The sequence below is a fragment of the Panthera onca genome, chromosome C2, assembly GCF_046562875.1.
Source record: "Panthera onca isolate mPanOnc1 chromosome C2, mPanOnc1 haplotype 2, whole genome shotgun sequence".
Lineage (NCBI taxonomy): Eukaryota > Metazoa > Chordata > Mammalia > Carnivora > Felidae > Panthera > Panthera onca.
The window spans coordinates 109,842,465-109,863,095 of NC_138347.1; the positions used below are offsets into that span (position 1 = coordinate 109,842,465).

Sequence of the window (20,631 nt, forward strand, 5' to 3'; positions counted from 1 at the left end):
CCCTATAAGTCCCTGCCTGACTAGCCTCTTCCCAGGAAGATGGAAGGCAGCATCTGTTGAGCCGAACTGTTTGAAATTGCTAGTAATCAGTAGTAGGCACTTTAGATATGTTATTACTTTAATCCTTACAGTTCTGCTTTGAGGTAGGCACTACTATCCACAAGAAGCTGATTAAGAAAGGAGGTCAGAGGGTAATGTAATTTGCCTACATGAGGGTCACTTGGCTTGTCTGTGTTGGACCTGGGATTCAAATAAGGTCTGACTGACAACAGTGATGAGTTCATCAGAGAACAAAAGTTATAAAGACATTTCTGAAACGTTTTCTTGGAGGTTCCAAATTAAAAGCAATTCACTAAGTGTGTTAAGGTGGAAAGTGGGAATCCATTCTTTCTAGACGAAAGGGGGAGAATGGGCAAGGCTAAATATAGAAGATCAAAATTCATTACTCATTGAAGGACAGAGTCAACTGTGTACAACATGCCACATATCTGGGACAAAATAAAGGCATTAATTTGCCTCTTAATGAAGAATGGCAAGAGGTAGTGTATAAATGCAATGGTATTTCGAATAAAAAAGGAAATTTAGAAACTCAAGGGAAACACAGACTCTGGATTTTTAAAAAGTCTTAGTACTCTTTATCATAAACAGTGTTAGAATACTTTAGTATTGTCTAACAAAGCAGACCCAAATTATGATTCTAGGACTTTATTTTTGGTTAGGAAATGAATGCAATAATGAGTTTTCTAGGCACATTTACTGGCATGCAGGTGTACAGAGGTCTTACTTTTTTGCAACCTCAAATGTTTGCTCTGTTCTCTAAAAGACTTGGAGGAATTCATTCCTCTGGTTTATTATGGATAGTTCCTTCTCTGTGAGGTTAGAAAAAAGGCACTGAAGAAATACGGTTTTTCTGTCTTTGAGCTGATTATGTATGTAAATAATCAGCATTCTTTTGTTTGTTTGTTTGTTTTAAGAAACATTCACTGAAAAGCAAACCTTCACTATATTCCTGAATAATGGATTCAAGCCACTTAGTTGAGTAAAATGTGTTCAGTTAGTCACTCCAATAATCTAGAGGTGAGGTTAACCAGGGTCCTTGCATTTCTTGTCAGCTCTGCATGTACAGTGACAAAAAGTCACAGAAAAACTATTACTCTTCTAATTTTTAAAAGTTCAAAATTTTTTCTTTTAAAAATTTTAGTTCCCTTAAATCTACACTAGGGATATAATACACACAGCTGTGCTTTGACCAGTATAATGGTTCAAAAAGTATCTCTGAAAATATGAAAGAATTATAACCCACTAAATAGCAAATTCTTAAATGTTGATCAAAGTAAGATTAAACCATTCTCAATGTCACAAGTGAAAAAGTGCTAGGCAAATACTGTTAACTCTCAAATATTAGTACATTGCTCTTTTGTTGTTTTGTTTTGCATTATTGATCTTCATTTTTAAAATTCCTTTCCCAGCCATTGTCTGACTTTTTAATCACCAAAAAAAGGTACTGGAGTCTTGGCTCAATGAACAAGGTGGACAGGAAAGAAACTTTGAAACTTAAATCAATCTTAGATAAGTTACAATAATGGACAGGGATGGGCTGGGATAAATGTCACTTGCCTTGGAGCAAAATTTAAGGGGGCATGAAAAAAACTCAATAATTAAAATAATATTTTGAAAATAAAAATTAACACAAAAATCCATGATGAAAAAAATTAAAATTAGAAATAAAGATGGGCTATTATTTATTTATTTTCCATCCTATATTTTTGCATAACTGGAACAGTTATTTCTAACCAGCCCATAGTTTTTAGCCAATGTGGCCCTCATGGTGTGTGCCAGGTGGTTTATGAGGACTGACAATGGTGTGTGAACACTGTTTTGATTGTAGAACTTTTATTAACTCTTTCCACTTGGTTTAAACTATGAGAGGATATTTTGATAAACATAGAGATGCACACATAGTTTTTCTTTTGCCTCACCTCCAACATGGCTCTGCCTAGCACTGATAATGGAGTGAGTTCCAAGCAGCTGACAATTCTGAATGCATCTATTAACATTTAGGTTTGAAGATGAGTGTGTTTAATGTTCTGGGAATTTGTTTCACACAAAGTTAGAGGTTATTTAATTAATTCCTAAAGAAATTAAAATGTATCCTACTTTTCCTATCAACATTTTGGAATGCCAAGGTCCGTCTTACCACTGCTCTAAGCAAAGAGATGTATGCCTCATCCCTAGTATAGTGCTTGACATGAATTAGCTACCAAATACATGTTAGTTCTCTGATCTTGCAAAGTCCTACAGGTAGAAAAAGACACTGGGGTCTTAATTGTTAAGGAAGAGTAGTAATAAATAGTAATCATTCAAGTTTATTACACTTGATAACCTCAAAAAGTCCTCTCCTTCTCCTTCTTCTCCTTCCTCTTCCTGGTCATTTATATTTCTTTTCAAGGCTAGGAAGACCTAGGTCCCATCTCTCAAAGCCAAAATTAAGTATAACCAAATATCTTTTCCCAGCTTCTTTCCCCTGCAGGCAAAAACTAAAAAAACATGGCATCTAAGTTCCTGTGAGTTTCTACTTTATCTCAATGTGTGAAACTCCTTGAGGTCATGTTCAGTGTCTTGAATATCATACATTTTTTTTGATAAATGCATGTTGAATTAAGTGCCATGAATCTGAATTGTAGCAGCAGTCTGACTACCAACTTTTGGCTTGTTTTTGCCTGGGTTACAGTGGCTGGTGGCTTTCATGTGCCTGGCTAATATCAGTCTGGAGCAGCACAATGCTTTGTATGGGGATTATCAAAAGTACCTGGAGAGAGCCAAGTCCTTAGGAAATTCAACCCATATCATGCTGTGTTGGTTCCCAGGGAAAATTTTAAAAGATTTCTAGGCAAAATAACCTTGTTGTTTGATTAGAAGGGATCGAGTTAGCCTGAATCTCTCACCTACAGGGGGAAGATCTTTGCCTTACATACAGTACCAAAATTAGAGGGGAAAAAATGAAAACTTGTATATTACAAAAACACCCAAAAATACAGGGTAAGAGCAAGCTGTAATGCAATTTTTTTTTTGAGTGGAAGGTTAGAGAGAAACTTACCATGCAGGTAGTTTGAAAATCTCCTACAAATCCATTCTAAGTTTCTGGTATATCCCATTTTCTCCAGTTTGCAAATTTACCCACGCTGTGAAAAAAATAACATAAATCAAAAGAATAATAATGATGGTGAGAATTTTAATCTCATTTCAGGCGGGTAGGCCACAGATTAGGGGATGGGGACTCTCAAGGCTCATAAACAACAACCTTAAGTATGCATAGCCTTAGAAACAAGTCAAGGAATAATAGCTAGATCCAGTCATATAGAATGTTTTCATATAGTGTATTTACCTTCTAGTTTTAAGGGCAGCACGAGGAAATATGTCTAAAGGTACTCATTGAAGATACTGTACTCATTGAAGAACTAATTGTTGATTATTTCTACACAACCCCTCCAAATACGCATCTAGCCTCTAAGAAAACAAAAGTCACCCATATGATGCTGCTTAAAACCTAATGAGATGTTATGCAGAGAGTAGATATTTAATACATTTGAAGTTAGATTTTGAGATTGGCTATGCTTATATGTAAACCTCTTATAAGCAATGTTATGTGATTTTGAGTTTTGCTCAGTAGAGAAATGTATATATATATATATATATTTCCTAGATCAAAATAATTTTTTTCTTTTTACTATGTGGTCATTAATAATCCCACTAAATATAAAATGATTTCATCAATTCACTATGTACAATATAAATAATGAATCTTTTACCATTGTTTTCTCAAGATACCCAAAATCTGAAATGAAATATTATCCTGTCTACTCGCCAAAAAACAAACAAAAACAATAACAACAACAACAACAAAACCCCCAAAACCAACCAACCAAACAACCAAACAAACAAAAACCCAAAATAAAACAAAAACCAACCTACATTATAAAATAGTGTTAGTTATATAGGATAAAAATTTGGCCATGTATTATTGATCTTACGGAGGTAACCTTGCAGATGTAAAGCTAGCTTAGAGTGTCCTAAAACATAGAGTTATTAGAGGAAATATTTTTGATACCTTTAGTGCAGAACAATTTGACCTGGATCTTGAAAGCCAGACAGCCTAGTTTAAAAGTGATAGGTAGTGGTGTAGCTGGTATTACTGCTGCTCTAAAGGGAAAGTTTAGTAGCATTTTTCACTTGAAGTCTATTGACTGAAATGGAAGGAGGGTCTGAGAGAGAAACTGTGATAGCTAAGAATTAGTTACATTTTCTTTCAGTCTGGGTGTCTGGCAAAATAATAGTTCTAACACCTTAATGTACAGCATTTGAAAATAGAAACTTCTAGGACTTCCTGACCCTTTTAGTGTATTCACAATAGAGATGTCCATGTTGTGATTCCAGTGGACAAGAGGCGGTCAGCGTACTCTGGCCAGTGAGCTGCTTAATGAGAGAAGATAAATCTCTGGCTTTCACATGTTATTAAAGAAGTCTCTGAAAATACTGATGTTTAGTTTGGTTTTCAGCTGGACACTCAGAGGTGGTTAACCTCCCAGACCAATTGGAGTCATGTTAAAAATACTCTGGAATGTGTGGTTGGTTAACTGCAGGTGTTTGGCTGTGAAAGTTGAAGAAGCGCAAACATGAAGTTAGAACATTGTGACGATATGACTGGTTCTTAATGACTTGAATGGAAGCTGAGAGAAAACAACATTTATTACCAATTTATTTCCTTTTCAGAAGTGTCTCTATGATGCCAAACATCTGGATGAAAAGCAAGAAGGCTTAGAGAATCCTTTGCAAAGATTTTGTCCTCATCCATCTAGTCATTCACTTGTTCAATAAACATTTATCAGGTGTTTATTGTACACTCACCAAAGAGCTTAGCAGGGGAGGAAGTTATGTACACATACTAATATTATTATAGAACTTAGAAATTGGAGAGTGCTACAAGAGACATGTAAATAAACTATTACACCTGAGCAGATTACTCATCTATAGGAGACTCAGGGACACCTTCTGGATGAGATAGCCTTGAGCTGAACTTTAAACTGGATGTTTTTATTCTAACTTGGAGTTTAGGCTATGTAACAAACACTCTTTCAATTGCAAAGTGTAGAAAACACAAGTAAAACATGACTTCAGGTACTGGGGAGGGTAAAATCCATTAGAGCACGATGGTTCTCATTCAAGCCACATGGCTGCAATACAGCGAGAACATTTTCTATAACGTTGAGAACAGAAGTGGAGTGGTGTGCTCAGTCCAGAACGTGAGAAGAGATTGGCTTAGAAGGAGATTGGCTGGTATTTATTAAACAATAGTCTACGATGTGATGTTGTAAAGGTAAATGCAGCTGTAAAAGTCAGATGAGGACTTCAACAGCATACAGAAGTAGAAGAAGCAGGGAAGATAAAAAGGGCTTAGATTATGATCGTGACAGCGAAGTTAGAGGGGTGGATATATATTCTATTAATTAATAAATTTTTATTTTAGAGATAGAAAGTGTGAGCAGGGGAGAGAGGGCAGAGAGAGAGAGAGAGAGAGAGAGAGAGAGAGAATCTTAAGCAGGTTCCATGCTCACCGCAAAGACCGACGAGGGGGCTTGATCCCACAACTCTGGGAACATGACCTGAGCTGAAATCAAAAGCAAAGGAGCTAAAACAAAATACATATTTTATGGGAATTTTAATTCTATGCTTTTGGATTACCAACAATTCCTCATGTATACACATCGTTCTGTAAAAACTCAAAAGAACTCTGCGCCTTTTGTCTTAAGAACAGTAAGTTCTATTTTGCCAAGTATAAGGAAGTGTAGATGCCAAGAGTTTCAAGCTTTACTTAATATTAAGTTACAACTCATATTTGAGGAAACTTGCAAAAACCTGGCACAATGTCATCACTGGAAAACAAAAGCAGCTCATAACCAATGGATTCCTTGGTACCTAACAAAATAATCCAAAGGATAACGCAGTAAATGCAGATGGAGACCAGATTCTTCAAGATTGGCAGCTGGTCCATCATGGATGTCTGGAAAAAAAAAAAAACTTACAAATTAGGGGAAATTAATTTTTTAATGGAACATTTCATCACAACTATATAATCATAAGCACATAGATTACATTTCTTAAATGCCAGGTGCTTTGATAAGGGCTTTGTAAACAATTCAATTTAATCCTCTCAACAGCAGTAGGAGGTAGGTGTATTGTTACAATCATTTCACTGATGAGAACTGAGCAAGAGAGATGTTAGGTAACTTCTTCCAGTTTATACAGCCAGCAAGAAGTGGGTCTGGGATTTGAACTTCAGGATCTCATGTTAGGGCCAGGTTTACATCGGTTATTATGATACATTCCATTAGGATACAAATGTGTATTTTCTAAGGAAAGAGCATGAATAGTAATGACCAGTTAACCCCTCTCTGGTGAAAAGGATTTTTGGTATCCCTTTAGTTCAGTGTAGAAAGTTCAGTAGATTGAATTATGGAAATTTTCTTAATTCTAACTTATTGCCTTTATAGCTGTACCACTTAATCTTTTCTAGTGTCCTGACTTCTTCAATGAAACAAAAGCTAAGGATATTCTTTCCATTAAAAAAAAAAAAAAAAACCCAAACACATGCATAGAAACCATTGCTTAAAGCTTCATAAAATGCATGGGCTCCAAGTAATTTAGGTTAAAGCCTCATCTTCCCCTTCCCTTGTAGCATCTTCTTAGAAAGTTAAATTTTGGTTAATTAGCAGGATGGAGGAGTCCCCTGACCCTGCCACAAACTTCACTTATTTATTAGATGTGTTACTTATTAGATCAACAAAACTGTAGTGCTTAATTAGTCTTGCTCTTTTCTGGATATAAAGAGAATTCGTTGACTTGAGCAGGTATTCATGGTAGAAGGTAGATATTTGAACTGAATTGGGTAATTTCATACGCCACTTGAATTTCAATGTTGCATTAAAAATTTCACTGTATAAATGTCTGAGCCCAAGTAGCCAAGAGCTCTCAAACACTCCAAAGGACATTAAATGAATGACTTGAAAAAGATTAAATCTACTTTGTGTCAGTCAGTCCTTGCTTACCATAGTCCTGTCCCTGCAAGTTGTAGATGCATTCTAGCACTCCCTAAGCTGTGATGCCAAACCCCAGAATTGAGGAGCTGTCAACTTGACAAGATATTGGTAATTTTTCTTCCTCCATCAAATTGGGGTAGTGAAGCCTGACTTCAATACATAGAATTGTGACTTTTCTAAATTGCTGTTGTCATCTTTATGACATCAGATCTGACCCCAGAAAAACCCAGCCTTGTTTCTGATTTTTCTCACTGCAGTCCAGGACAATTACCAGCTCCTGCATCTAGCGCACTAACTCACCCTTCACTCTTGGTCACCCCTCATATATGGGTGACTTCTAAGTAATAATGAATCATAATCCTTGTGACTTGGTAATTAACAGCCGGGTCTTCCTTAATAAGACTTTGCCTTCACATTTCCCTTATTCCTATCTTTCTATGCCTCAGTTTCAGCTTCTACAAAGTTAGGATCATAATAATAGTTATCCATGGGATTATTAGTGAGGACCAAATGAGTTAATGCGCATGAAAAACATGGAACAGGGTCTGGCACTATCAGAATGTTGGCAGTGGCTGTTGTTAACAGGGTTGATAGTAGTTTTTTTGCCCTGGCTTGAGCTCAGCCAAGAATGACATGCGGCCAGTTCCAGCTACAGTCCATGGTAGCCTACAGTTACTAATAGCCAGTTTGAGAGGAAAAATTCAAATATATTTATTCAATAATTTTTGTGATATCCACTATGTGCCAGGCACAGTGTTATTTGCTGACAACTCCCATGACCTAATAAAATCAGAGATGCTGTGCTAAAATAATAACTGAAAGTGTCACAAAGATATATTCAGAATATAATGTGACGCATGCCTAGAAACTTGGTCAGTGGAGTGAATGGTATTTTCTGGTCTACCATGGTTGAAGCAAAGATCCCTTTCCCAGCAGGGCTCCTGCCCTGGTAACTGACAAAGCTTAGTTTCTGTTCTCTTCTCTGCTCTTCTTATTTCTGTGGGCTTCCCATGGACAACCACAGTGCCTCACCTGTTGAGAGGGGTTTAGTCATTGCTCAGACATGGTAAACAGTTATGCTAGGCTCTTCTGATCTTATTTAACACAGTTTTTGACTCTCATATTGGTTCTGTAAGTTGATTCAGCCTAATGGATTTGTTTGGTGCTTAAGTTGTGTTAGGTATTGAGGGAAAAAGGTGAATGAATATTAAGCCGTTCTTGTCCTTTGAGGAGCATTATTATTCCATGTGGAGGAGACAGACTGCAAAGTAGGGCATCTCAATATGTTAAGGAGAGTCTGAGTTCACAGGGCACCATGGCACCTATTGATGTTAGAGCTTTCCCTCCACCTCCCGCTTCTCATTACAGCGCGTACCGCCCATTATGGGAAAACATGGTGTTCCTGACTCACAGTCTGTAGGAGTTGTACTCTGAGTTTTACATTCTGTTTTTTTCCAGTACTGGTAATGGGGCTGTACTGAATCATTTATTTACACTTTCTTGGCCAGTTTATTTTGACATATGACATGTATTTGCTGATGGAGAAAACACATGCAGCTTGTAAGTATGGTGCAATGTTTTTCCTTTGGAAATAGAAACAAGAGAGACCTCATTGAAGTTTTACTAGCTAAATAGTTTTCTGATGTTCCTAAATGGGTCCAAAGTAGTCCTGCAGTATCCCTTCTGTGTGTATATACATGTGTACATATGCATGTTGTGAGAGATGGGAAGGATATAATAACACCTATACAATGCACTGTTTGGATAGTATTTGGGGTGAAGGAAAACAAGTGGCACATTGCTAATTTGGACCCTTTTACATGTTTCTTGCCAGACTGATTTGTCTGGACTAAGCATCTATACTTTCCTTAATCTTTAGTGTTTGCTATAAAATAATTTCTTGTTCCACGCATTTTTAAATTGGTCTGGATCTAGACTCAGTCAATATTCCACATAGTGCAGGAATTGCTCTCACTTTATTGATTGGACACTGCTCGTCTAATTGTGGAGTAACTTACTTCCTCAGACTTACTGTGCCTGTGACTCTGGCTGAGCCAGCAGCCTCACCGGTGAGCTCAGGCCTCCCCGCACGCGGTTCTCCTGACAGGTCCTTCACCTTTCCCCAAACGGTCTCTGCCCTTATATTCTTCTGGATTTCGTCCACGCTGTTTATTCCGTGTGGAATAGCCTCTCTCTTCCCTTGACTCTACCTAGAGAACACGTCCTCACCTTTCAAGACCCATCTCAGATTCCGCCTGCCTGAGATGCCTCCTCCACCTTTCTGGCACAGTGTGGGGGCTCCCTGCACTGTGTTTCCGCTGCACTCTATACCCACCATGGATGCATGTAACACCCATGACTCAGTACTGTAATGACTCATTTCTGTTTTGTTCTTTTTTTTTTTAATCAACAAAACTTTGAGCTCCATTTGGATAGGAAACTTCAAGTCATCTGACACTTCCTGATTACCCAACACAGTGCCTGCCATATACAAGAATTTCAACTGTGAACCAGATGAGTAAACTTTATAGTAATATTTAAAGAAACATCAAGAAGAGTATTATGTGGCTCTTTTCTCTTACCCATACTCAACTGTGTCAATCATCGATTAGTCCCTCTTTGGGCTTCCTTATTCTTCTTTAATATTGATTGTCATCTTTCTTTCATGTATTTGCTTTTAGTACTGCAAAGCATTAGCACTTGATGTGTTTATAGTTGCCTGGTGGTTTGATGTATTAATATTTTAAGTACTGTTGGGTTTAATAGCCTCTTTCTCTAAACTAGACCCACCAGTGAGATAATGCTGAATGCCTTCTCACTGCTCCTGTCTCTGAGATGCTCTAGCCGTTCAATCCTGAGTGGAACCATTTTCAGGCAGAAGTGGCTTTTTGCTATTCTGTCTAGTAATTTAAGGAATGATTTTGAATCATATTTTCCTGCCTTAGTGGTTCATATCTTCATTTTTTTGTGACCAAAATTTATGAATAAAGATCAGGACACTTAGTTTTTCTCAATCGTCTTAAACTGTCATGATCCCCGTTTCCCAGTCAGAGCAAGATTTTCTTGCAAGTTGTGATGCTCACTCCACCAACTCATTCTTGTGATGGAAGAACGTTCTACACACTGAAGGGGCTTCATGCTTTCTGTTATTGTTTTTAAAGCTAGATCTTGTCAGATACCTGCCTTTTGTTCACAGAGAAGCACTGCCATTTTCTTCCAGATATAATGGGAATGAAAAATGCCTCTCCAAAGAAAAACATAAAATACTTTTTTTTTTACATATGCTGACAAAGAATGTAGTCTCAGAAAAGATTTCCTTTTGTGATAAATTAAACTCCAATTCATGAATCTTTAAAATTATTCCTTCCTTCCTGCTGTGGACATGAATTTCTAAAGTGTGTGTGTGTGTGTGTGTGTGTGTGTGTGTGTGTAGACATTAATTATTGACAGAGTGAAAAGTCGAACAAACCATGGCAAAAAATTCATCTTCATAGTAATTTATATATCCACGTCTCCTTGCTTTTCCTAATCCTGTTTCCTTATTATTTTAATGGTTTCTACCTTTACTACTAATGCATGAATGTGCCTTTGCCAACTCATCTTTTTAGTTGAAAAGTAAAAGCTATGAAATACAAACACACTTTCAAGTTAATAATAATAAGCTAGTATTTATTGAACACTTGCATGTAACCAGCACTCTAGTAAGGATTACCTCATTTTGGTCATGAATTATAATCAAAATGGAAACACTAAATGAAATCCTTAAAAGCAAAGTAGAAGCAGTACATTTATAAACCATAGAAATACCCTGATAATTTCTTTTGTTCTTACATAAGCGCAGCCCTCAGTCTGTATTTGATCTTCAGTTACCACAGACAAATTCATCTCACTCTCTTTTCTTGCTTTCATTTTAGTCAGAGAACATTAAAGAAATAGTATTTCTGGGGTACTGTGTCATTCGGGCATTCTTAGTGTATCAGTGCGTCACATACACTCAGGGGAGTTGTGAATAGTTACAGGAAATGAGACCTACAGAAATGAAGACCCATTTACGTACCTTACTGTTAACTATTTTAACTCTGAAAATAGGCAGTATTTTTTTTAGAGGTTTTTAAGTTTCCAGTATAATTAACATACAGTGTTAAATTAGTTTCAGGTGTATGATATAGTGATTCAACAATTCCATACATTACTGAGTGCTCATCACAGTAAGTGTAGTCTTAATCCCCTTCACCTATTTCACCCATCCCCCCACCCACCTCCCTTCTCTTAACAACAAAACAAAATCAGTTTGTTCTCTATAGTTGAGCTCATTTTTTTGTTTGTCTCTTTTTTTCTTGTTCATCTGTTTTGTTTCTTAAATTCCACATATGCGTGAGATCATATGGTATTTGTCTTTCTCTGATTGACTTACTGCACTTAGCATAATACACTCAGTTCCATCCATGTTGTTGCAAATGGCAAGATTTCATTCTTTTTTATGGCTGAGTAATATTCCATTGTATGTAAATACCAGTTCTTTATCCATTCATCTATCGATGGGACACTGGGGTTGCTTCCATACTCTGGCTATTGTAAATAATGCTGCAATAAACATAGGGGTGAATATATCTTTTTGTATTAGTGTTTTCGTATTCTTTGGGTAAATACCCAGTAGTGTGATTATTGGATCATAGGGTACTTCTATGTTTAATTTTTTTGAGGAAACTCCACACTTTTTTCCATAATAGCTGCACAATATGCATTCTCATCAACAGTGCACGAGTGTTCCTTTCACTCCACATCGTCACCAACACTTTTTGTTTCTTATGTCTTTGATGTTAGCCATTCTGACAGGTGTGAGATGATATCTAATTCTAGTTTTGATTTGCGTTTCCCTGATGATGAGTGATGTTGAGAATCTTTTCATGTGTCAAAACAGGCAGTATTAAATTCGTACTTTGCTGTGTTCAGTCAGTCTAATGTAGCAAGTTAACTATTTTTAATTTTTTGGTAGTAAATAATAGCAAAAGAAGAAACAAAGAGATGTAAAAATGTCTTCTCTCAAGGACTTTGAGAAACCAAAGTGATCTTATACTTTAGAGAAAAAGTGATTTTACAGAGTTGGAAGTAAAACCCAGGAAGATTCAATATCCTGCCCAAAGTCACAGAACCAGTTAGCAATGAGTAAGGTGAAACCCACATCTACTGTCTCCTGTGCAATTCTCTCTTGACCACAGAGAATATCTTTTTCTAGAATTTCTCCCTTTCCTTTTGATTTCCTTATCCCCTTTATTTTATTTTATTTTATTTTATTTTATTTTATTTTATTTTATTATTTTTGTAACAACATGATACTTTTTATTACTCTTTCCTCTGCTTCAAATTTGTCTTGCTGATTTCTCTATACCCTCTTGCCTTTGCCTTCTTTTCTTGGTTTATAAAAAGTTTTATTTCCCCTGCAGAATTTCTTTGTTTTTATCATTTTAATGATTTTAAATTACCTCTTACTTTTACTATTTTCACTTAGAGACTCTGAGAAGGGATTAGAAATTTTGAGATGTTGGATGTCAATTGTCCAAATCAAATTAGCCAAAATAACAACAACCAAAAGCCAATAATGAAGAAAAATGCTGTTTAGCCAAGTATGTTCATCTTAGGTTTGTATTTGCTATTTTTTTTTAATAGTACAGCTGTTGCAGCTGAATCCTGTATGTTGAAATTTGGATGGTTTTCATTTTGGAAGATAGTAATAAATCTGAGAGTAGAATAGTTATTCTAATAAAAATGTTTTTTTTTAAAAAGTACATATTTACACAGGAGAGAAAATAAATGCAGTGCTATTGGTTATTTATTGCTTTTAATTCACAATTTAGCAGTTACTTACCACACAATCTTATATTTATTCTCTGGTTATTTTGTGTTGGCTCCATTTTCCAAGTAGAGTGCCATAAGACTACTGTGCCCAGTTTATATGCTAATTTTAAGTTTCAAATGTACTTGCATTGTGTATATGCATTAAAAAAAGACATATATCTGCTCAAATAAACTCCATTTCCTGCCTTGTCTGAATCACATGTCAGGATCAAGTTCAAATAAGAGGGCAGACACTGACCCATATGCCCCCTTGACTGAAGAAGTAGAAAGTGTTGTACGCACAAAAACTGAGAAATGGTAAGATACCCTTTATCTTTCTCTTATCTCCCCATGGTGATCTCCTTTGACCTTCACCAGTGACCTGCACATGTGAGGCCTGCGATGTAACACAGTAAGGTTAAGATAGGAGAAGTATAAAGGGAGGCTTGGGAGAGACCTGTTATGAGCACAGGCACCTTGGCATTTTAGTAACTATCACCATTGCCATTAAAATGCAATGGTTTGTTCAAGCTGCCTTGAAAAAATTTTAAAAACATACAAAAACATTTAAAGGCATTTAAAAGCCCTTCATCTGTGTATGCATGTGTATTTAGTTATTTTGTTTGGCCCAAAGAGGATTAAAGAGACCAAAGGAATGTTCACTCACCGTTTCCAACTTTGCCGTTTTGCTGCAAAGTGTCATTTCTGATCACTGGTTTAGTTAAACATGTGCACAGAGCACGTAATTGTTGTCCAGGTTGATCTGAACAACACTGCTCCAAATTGCTGGCAGGAGTTATGATCAGAACACAACATTCATGAGAAATTAGACTTGGCCCACAACATACTCAGTGCACAAAGGAATCCAGGCAGTGGGTCTAGTAAAAATGAGGAAGTGGCTGTAAAAGAAATGTCACATATTCACCTCTCTTTGTATTCTTTTCGATGGTGATTTTTATAGAAATTTTATTCTGTTTCCTATCCACCTGCCTTTAATAATGTGTTTTCCCCTCTTAATTGTTCATTCAAATCTGCACTACAATTGAGTTAAAGAATGAATACAGAAGCATCTAAAGGCCCTAGCTGGGAAAACAGAATTTAAAAAGATAAAGTAAATAAAGAAGACTACATTGTCTACCACTCCAGTCCAAAATGGTTTCTCCCTTCCTTGTCTTCTGTAATGTTTTAATCTGTCCTGCTATATCAGTCCTGATTGTCTGCTCTACCATATTTATGCCAGTTCAAAAGACAGAATAGTATATAATCAAATAAGTTAGTTATCTGTAAACTATCAAGTATCACTGCATAGGCAGTGTATTTAAACTTATTTTATATGTTACTTCCGGTTCTCAATTTATGTCATGATTACTCTAAAAATTTTCTCTTACCTAGCCTCATGCTGGACAAAAGGAGGGTCTATATTATTGACTCACTTAATAATCATTAATTATAATTTTTGAAAATTATTCTCAACCACTGAAGAGCACACTGACTCAAGACTAATATTCTTCAACGATAATCCCATTAAAGCCAGTAGCTTCTGAGAGAAACCTTCAATTGGAAAAAGAGCTCAGTTTCCTTTATTCCTAAATACATGTTTCCTTTCCCCTTTGAATAAATCAGGTAGATTTTTCCATTTGAAAATAATGATTATTTCTACATTGGTACAAAGTTCTAGATGTACCAAAAGCCTTTAATAAAAAGAAAACAATGAAAAAATTGACTCTCATGACTATTAGTAATCCATTAACAGTAATCTCCTTGAAGATAGAGACTCTCAGGTATTATTTTTTAATTGTTTTCAGCACATAACAAGTGATGTTATAGAGGCTTCATTAAGGCATGTTGAATAAATGAATAGAGAGGTTTGATACTAGGGGAGTACATCTGTGACCGGCAGACCTTGGCTGTAACTATTGCTACCAAAGGAGAATTAACAGCGTGAAAGGTATCTCATGATCAAATGAAAAATAGCATGAAAATGCCTTTTAATTTAGGAGTCATACTCCTGGGCTAATCACTGAGCATGAAGTTGTCTATAAAAGGGACACTTCCTATGAAAATGATTTGTTAACATTCATTTCATGATGGAGGTTTTACCACACGATACCTAGGTTTGCTCTGATAAGGATATCCAGTTGGAATTGCTACCTTATTTATATGTTATCTTAATAAGGGAAATGTGTCTAAATTAATTGGGAAAGATAAAGCACATGCAAAGCAGAGAATGAGAACACCAGTGATGGAAGGAAAAATCTGTAACCAGAGATAAAGAATTTCTTGATATTAAACCCAATAAAAAACACTTAAAAGGAAATGCACCATGTGCAAACCTCCGTCAGTTATCTTTCTGTCTCCTTTGCTGAATCCAGCCCCTTTTCCTCCTCTGTAATCGTCTCCCAAGGTTTCTACTCCTCCCACAGTGTGCTCTATTTATCCCATTATTCACTGAAGCCACGGCTGGAGTTTGAATGCAAGGCCATATTTGCAACTCTATGCAGATTTCTGTTTTAACATCCTATTTTCTTCTTCTTTTTTTTTTTTTTTTTAAAAAAAAAAATAAAAATAAAAAAAATAAAAAAAATAAAAAAAAAAAGAAATTATAAGCAACTAATTTGATAATAACATAGCTAAATGTCTTTCATATTAGAAATTTCCATTTTCATCATTGCCAGATTAGAATTTCTGGGTTTAAATGAATAATCATTTATTTATAATATAAATAATATAATGTAGTCTTACTGATTATGTAATTATTAATTATTAACAACTAATTACTAATATATACTGTTATATATTATAATACAATAAATTTTAATTCTCACTTACTACTTCTGCAAATATGAAAAAAAAAAAAAAGAAGAAGAAAAAAAAAAAAAACATCCTATTTTCATTTCAAATTTAAGAACAGAACATCTGAACCCACTCACTTTAAAATAACTCTTTTGCCTAACTTCCTTATTTTCTTCTTCATTTAGTCACCTATTAGGGAAACTTGATCTTCTTTTATTTGCTACAACCAAATTCCCTCTGAAGCATGTATTTTTTAAAACATGTATGGAGAATTTGTAAGAAAAGGGCACATTTACAAGGGTTTTACTCCCTCGTAGCAGTAAAGCTAACCAACAGAACTAAAAAAAGAGCAATAAAAATGATCTCTATTGACTTTTAGAAAGGTCTTAACCTCATACTACAAATCCAACAGTTATTATCAAGACACAAGTTCAATCTAATGTATACAAAACACTAGTTTCTCAACACAGTGCAGCAAGTGTCATTAAGGTGTTGCAGAAATTAAGTGAAATTCAGGTGTTGCAGAAATAAGCAAACAAACAAATATGAAAGCCACCAATAATATCCACCAGTTAGAGAGGCATGGGCTATACGCATGAATAAACTGTGGGAAAGAACCGAAATATTTTGTCTTGAGCCAATTCTTCAACTGCAGCTCAGCCACAATTGAGGAAAACCTCGAGGCTAAGCAGCTTCTTACTTGATGGGCAACAATTTGGAAGCAGGTCTACTGTGAAACAAACTGCAGACAACAAATGACCAAATACTCAAGGACCTAAAATCAGAAGCACAGAATGTCATTCTGGTTGACTTTTCATCCTGGGTGAACACACTGAAGCAAGAGAACACCTCTTCCCAGCAACACCGTATGTGCTGTTGTGGTACCAGCTGGGTCCTCAGCCAGGCTTACTGGATGTGGAGATTGAGCTCCAACAAATTTTGAGACAAACAGCAGAAAAAAATCTCTTCTGCCTAAGTCCCACCTCCCTTCCTTTGGTTCGCAGGAAAATGAATGAACATATGACAACAACACTCAAACCTCCATGTTGTTCGTGAAGAGGAAGGTCTGAGGGGGTTAGAGAGATGTCTCCCACACTAGTTTAAGGAAAATAGCAGAATAGCAGATCTGTCCCCCGCCAAAGGTAAGAAAATTATATGAGAGGAAGGATCATGTGGCTTTTGTCCATTAGTCTATGGTCAATACCTCTGGCAGTACCTGCTACAGAAGGGGCTCAATAAGGATTTGATTAAAAAAAATTATCATTGCAGAAGGTAGGAGTATGGATGTTGAAGTCAGAGATGGTTAGGAGACTTAGATTGGCAACTTTTTGGCTTTGTGTCTTTGGGTAAGTTATATAAATTCATGTAATAATAACACCTATCTCACTGTGGGAATTAAAAGACATAATATATTTAAAGTGTTTAGCACATGACTCTGCTGTTTATCCCAGCTTGGTCCTCAAGCTTGGCTTGCTAGTAACACTATTTTCTACTCTTACCATTTGAGGCCTGCAGAATGGTAAGGGTTCTCCACCATTGAGGATCTTTGGGCTCCTCAACATCCCTTACTGGTTTCTTTAATCCCAACCACAACACTGTAAGGTTTACTTACATGAAAGTTTCTTCAATCTTCTGAATTGGATTTTGCTTCCTGATAGTATTTTGAGTGATATAGGGCCTAGAAAAGAGTAATAATGAGAAAGGATGAACTTCTGGTGGTGGTGTTGGTAAGTGGCATTAGTAATGGTCTTAGCAGTAGTAATCAGAGTAGTAGAGCAATAAGAATAGTGGCAACTGTCATTGTTACTGTTGAAGGGCAGAAAGTCTCAAAGTATGACAGAAAAACTGCTACAGCAAACAAACACAAACAATCTAAAATCTATCTTGTATTCCCTAAGAAGAGAGACAACTTTAGACAATAACAATTTTGCATTATCAAGAAAATGAAAGAAAATGTGGAATTTTTTGATACAAGCTATTAAAAATATTGATATAGGGGCACCTGCGTGGCTCAGTTGGTTAAGCATCCAACTTTGGCTCAGGTTATGATCTGATGATTCGTGAATTCAAGCCCCACGTCAGGCTCTGTGCTAACAGTTAGAGCCTGGAGCCCACTTCAGATTCTGTATCTTCCTCTCTCTCTGCCCCTCCCCTGCTCATGTTCTGTCTTTCTCTCTCTCAAAAATAAATAAACATTCAAAAAATTTTTTTAAGCTTTTGATATAAAATGATTAACTGATGTATTAACTAAAAATAACAGTACTAATAAAGGAAATAATGTAGAAAATTAATGTTGTTACAAAATATTAGAATAAATTTTAAACTAGAACACGTATTAGCAATCTAAGAAATAGGATCAGTAACATACTTGAGAACTTAATTTAAAAAATTCCAAAGAAGCGGTGCCTGGGTGGCTCATTCAGCTGAGCGTCCAACTTCAGCTCAGGTCATGATCTCACAGTTCGTGGGTTTGAGCCCCCTGTTGGGCTCTGTGCTGACAGCTTGTTCAGAGCCTGGAGACTGCTTCAGATGCTGTGTCTCCTCTCTTTAACCGACCCCCCCCCCCCAACTTGTGCTCTGTCTCTTTCTGTCTCTCAAACATAAATAAAAGTTAAAATTTTTTTGTAATTCCAAGGAAAAATTTTTTAAATGAGGACTGTTAAATAGATATTAGAATCCAGTATATGGATAGTTGATTTTCTGAAAAAGAGAACAGAAAGAGTATTCAAAGAAGTATTAGAATAAAAATACTTTAATGAAATGGCATCATCCTATAATTCAGAAAGTTTCATGGCCCATGAAAAAGAGAAAGAGATGAGATAGAGACAGAGAGAAAAAGCAGATAGAAAAAGGGGGAAAGGTTATCCCGGTGAATTAGTGATCTTCGGTTATGTAAAAATATTATTCATTATGCAGGCAAATAAGTAAGTTTACTTATTGGGCTTCTCATTAGCAGTTTTGGATAAAAGAAAGCAGTAGAACAATATTATTAAAAAGTATTGAGTATAAAATTGTGAACCAAGAATTAAATATTTAATCAAGTTTTTCATATGTCAAAGCTTAGAAAAATAGACTCAATAATTTAAAAAGTCCATTTGAATATTACTCGACAATCAAAAAGAATGAAATGTTGCCATTTGCAACAATGTGGATGGAACTAGAGTGTATAGTGCTAAGTGAAATAAGTCAGTCAGAGAAAGATAAATATCATATGACTTCACTCATGTGGAACTGAAGAAACAAAACAGATGAACACAGGGGAAGGGAAGTAAAAATAAGATAAAAACAGAGAGGGAACCAAACCATAAGAGATTCATAAGTACAGAGAATAAACTGAAGTTTGTTTGAGGGGTGTTCGGTGGGGGGATGGACTAAATAGGTGATGGGCATTAAGGAGAGCACTTGTTGAGGATATCAATGACACAGTCATAGGGGTATAGAAAAACAAACATAGATTATATAGCAAATTACAGAAAACAAAAGAAATAAAAATAAGCTGGAGGATGTGAAACCAAATATGATTATTCAGGGGCACCTGGGTGGCTCAGTTGTTCAGGCATCTGACTCTTGATTTTGGCTCAGGTCATGATCTCACAGCTCGTGGGATAGAGCCCAGAGCCCCATGTTGGTTTCTGCACTGACAGTGTCGAGCCTGCTTGGAATTTTCTCTATCTCCCTCTCTTTCTATCCTTATCCTGCTTGTATGCGTATGTGCACGTGCTCTCCCGAAATAAATAAATAAAATTTTAAAAAATATGACTGTTCAGTAATAATTACAAATAAAATAGTGTTTTAGGAGGGGGCGCCTGGGTGACTCAGTTGGTGAAGCATCCGACTTCAGCTCTGAGGTCATTCATGGTCTCACAACTTGTGAGTTCGAGCCCTGCGCTGGGCTCTGTGCTGACAGTCAGAGCCTGGAGCCTGCTTCAGATTCTATGTCTCCCCCCTCTCCCTGGCCCTTCTCTGACTCATGCTCCGTCTCTATCTCTCTCAAAAATGAATAAACATTTAAAAATGTTTAAAAATAGACTTTTAGGATAAAATGATTCTTATTCAAAAAACTTAAAATGATGTGCAATCCACAAAAGAGATACTAAAAATACGTGTTTCAGAAAGTTTGAAAATAAATAATGATCCAAAGAAAAATCAACAGAAAACTAGTAGGAATAATGTCAAATTCAACAACTTACTTATGATGTGCCTTGACATAGTTTTCTTCATGTTTCTTCTTCCTGGGATTCATTGAGCTTTCTGAATCTTGGGTTTGCAGTTTTCATCAAATTTGGAATATTTTGACTATTATTTCATTAAATATTTTATTATGTTCCCCCTTTTTCCCAGGACTGAAAACATGCATCTTAGGCTGTATAATATAGACTCATACTTCATTGAGGCTCTAACTTTTGTTGTCTTTCTTTCCTCCATTTCATTTTGGTAGTTTCTATCACCTTGTCTGCAAGTTTCCCCACTTTTCTTCTGCAGTTTCTAATCTATATAATCACAGTACCATTTTTCATCTCTAGAATTTTGATTTGAATGTTTTTTATATCCCTCATTCTTCTCCTCATATGTTCATATGGGGAATTTAAAAAACATGTTTTAATGCTCTTATTGAATTGTATTACTTATGTCATTTTAGGGTCTGTTCTATTGACTTTCTCCCTCCTAATTATGGAGCATATTTTCTTGCCTCTTTGCATGCATGTTAAGTTTTGACTGTATGCTGGATATTGGTTCCTTTCTATCTCCTGTGCTGAATCTCTCCCTTTTTTGGTATGGGGGATTATTTTTCTGGGACTCACTAAGTTACTTGGAAACAATCGATCCTTTCATATTCTGCTTTTAAAGTTTGTTAGAGCAGGTCCTGGACAGCCTTTAGTCTAGAGCTAATTTGGCTGCTGAGGCAATG

At 36.0% G+C, this 20,631-nt stretch overlaps 1 long non-coding RNA gene across 1 annotated transcript; it reads right to left on the reverse strand.

Annotated features, from left to right (window-relative positions):
• Positions 1–5,973: 5,973 nt before the first annotated feature.
• Positions 5,974–17,659, reverse strand: LOC132683280 (uncharacterized). The gene is made up of 3 exons (XR_009612146.2): positions 17,335–17,659; positions 13,597–13,828; positions 5,974–6,058 (listed from the first exon to the last, which is right to left on the reverse strand). It is a non-coding gene; the product is annotated as an uncharacterized LOC132683280 (long non-coding RNA).
• Between the last annotated feature and the right edge of the window lie 2,972 nt (positions 17,660–20,631).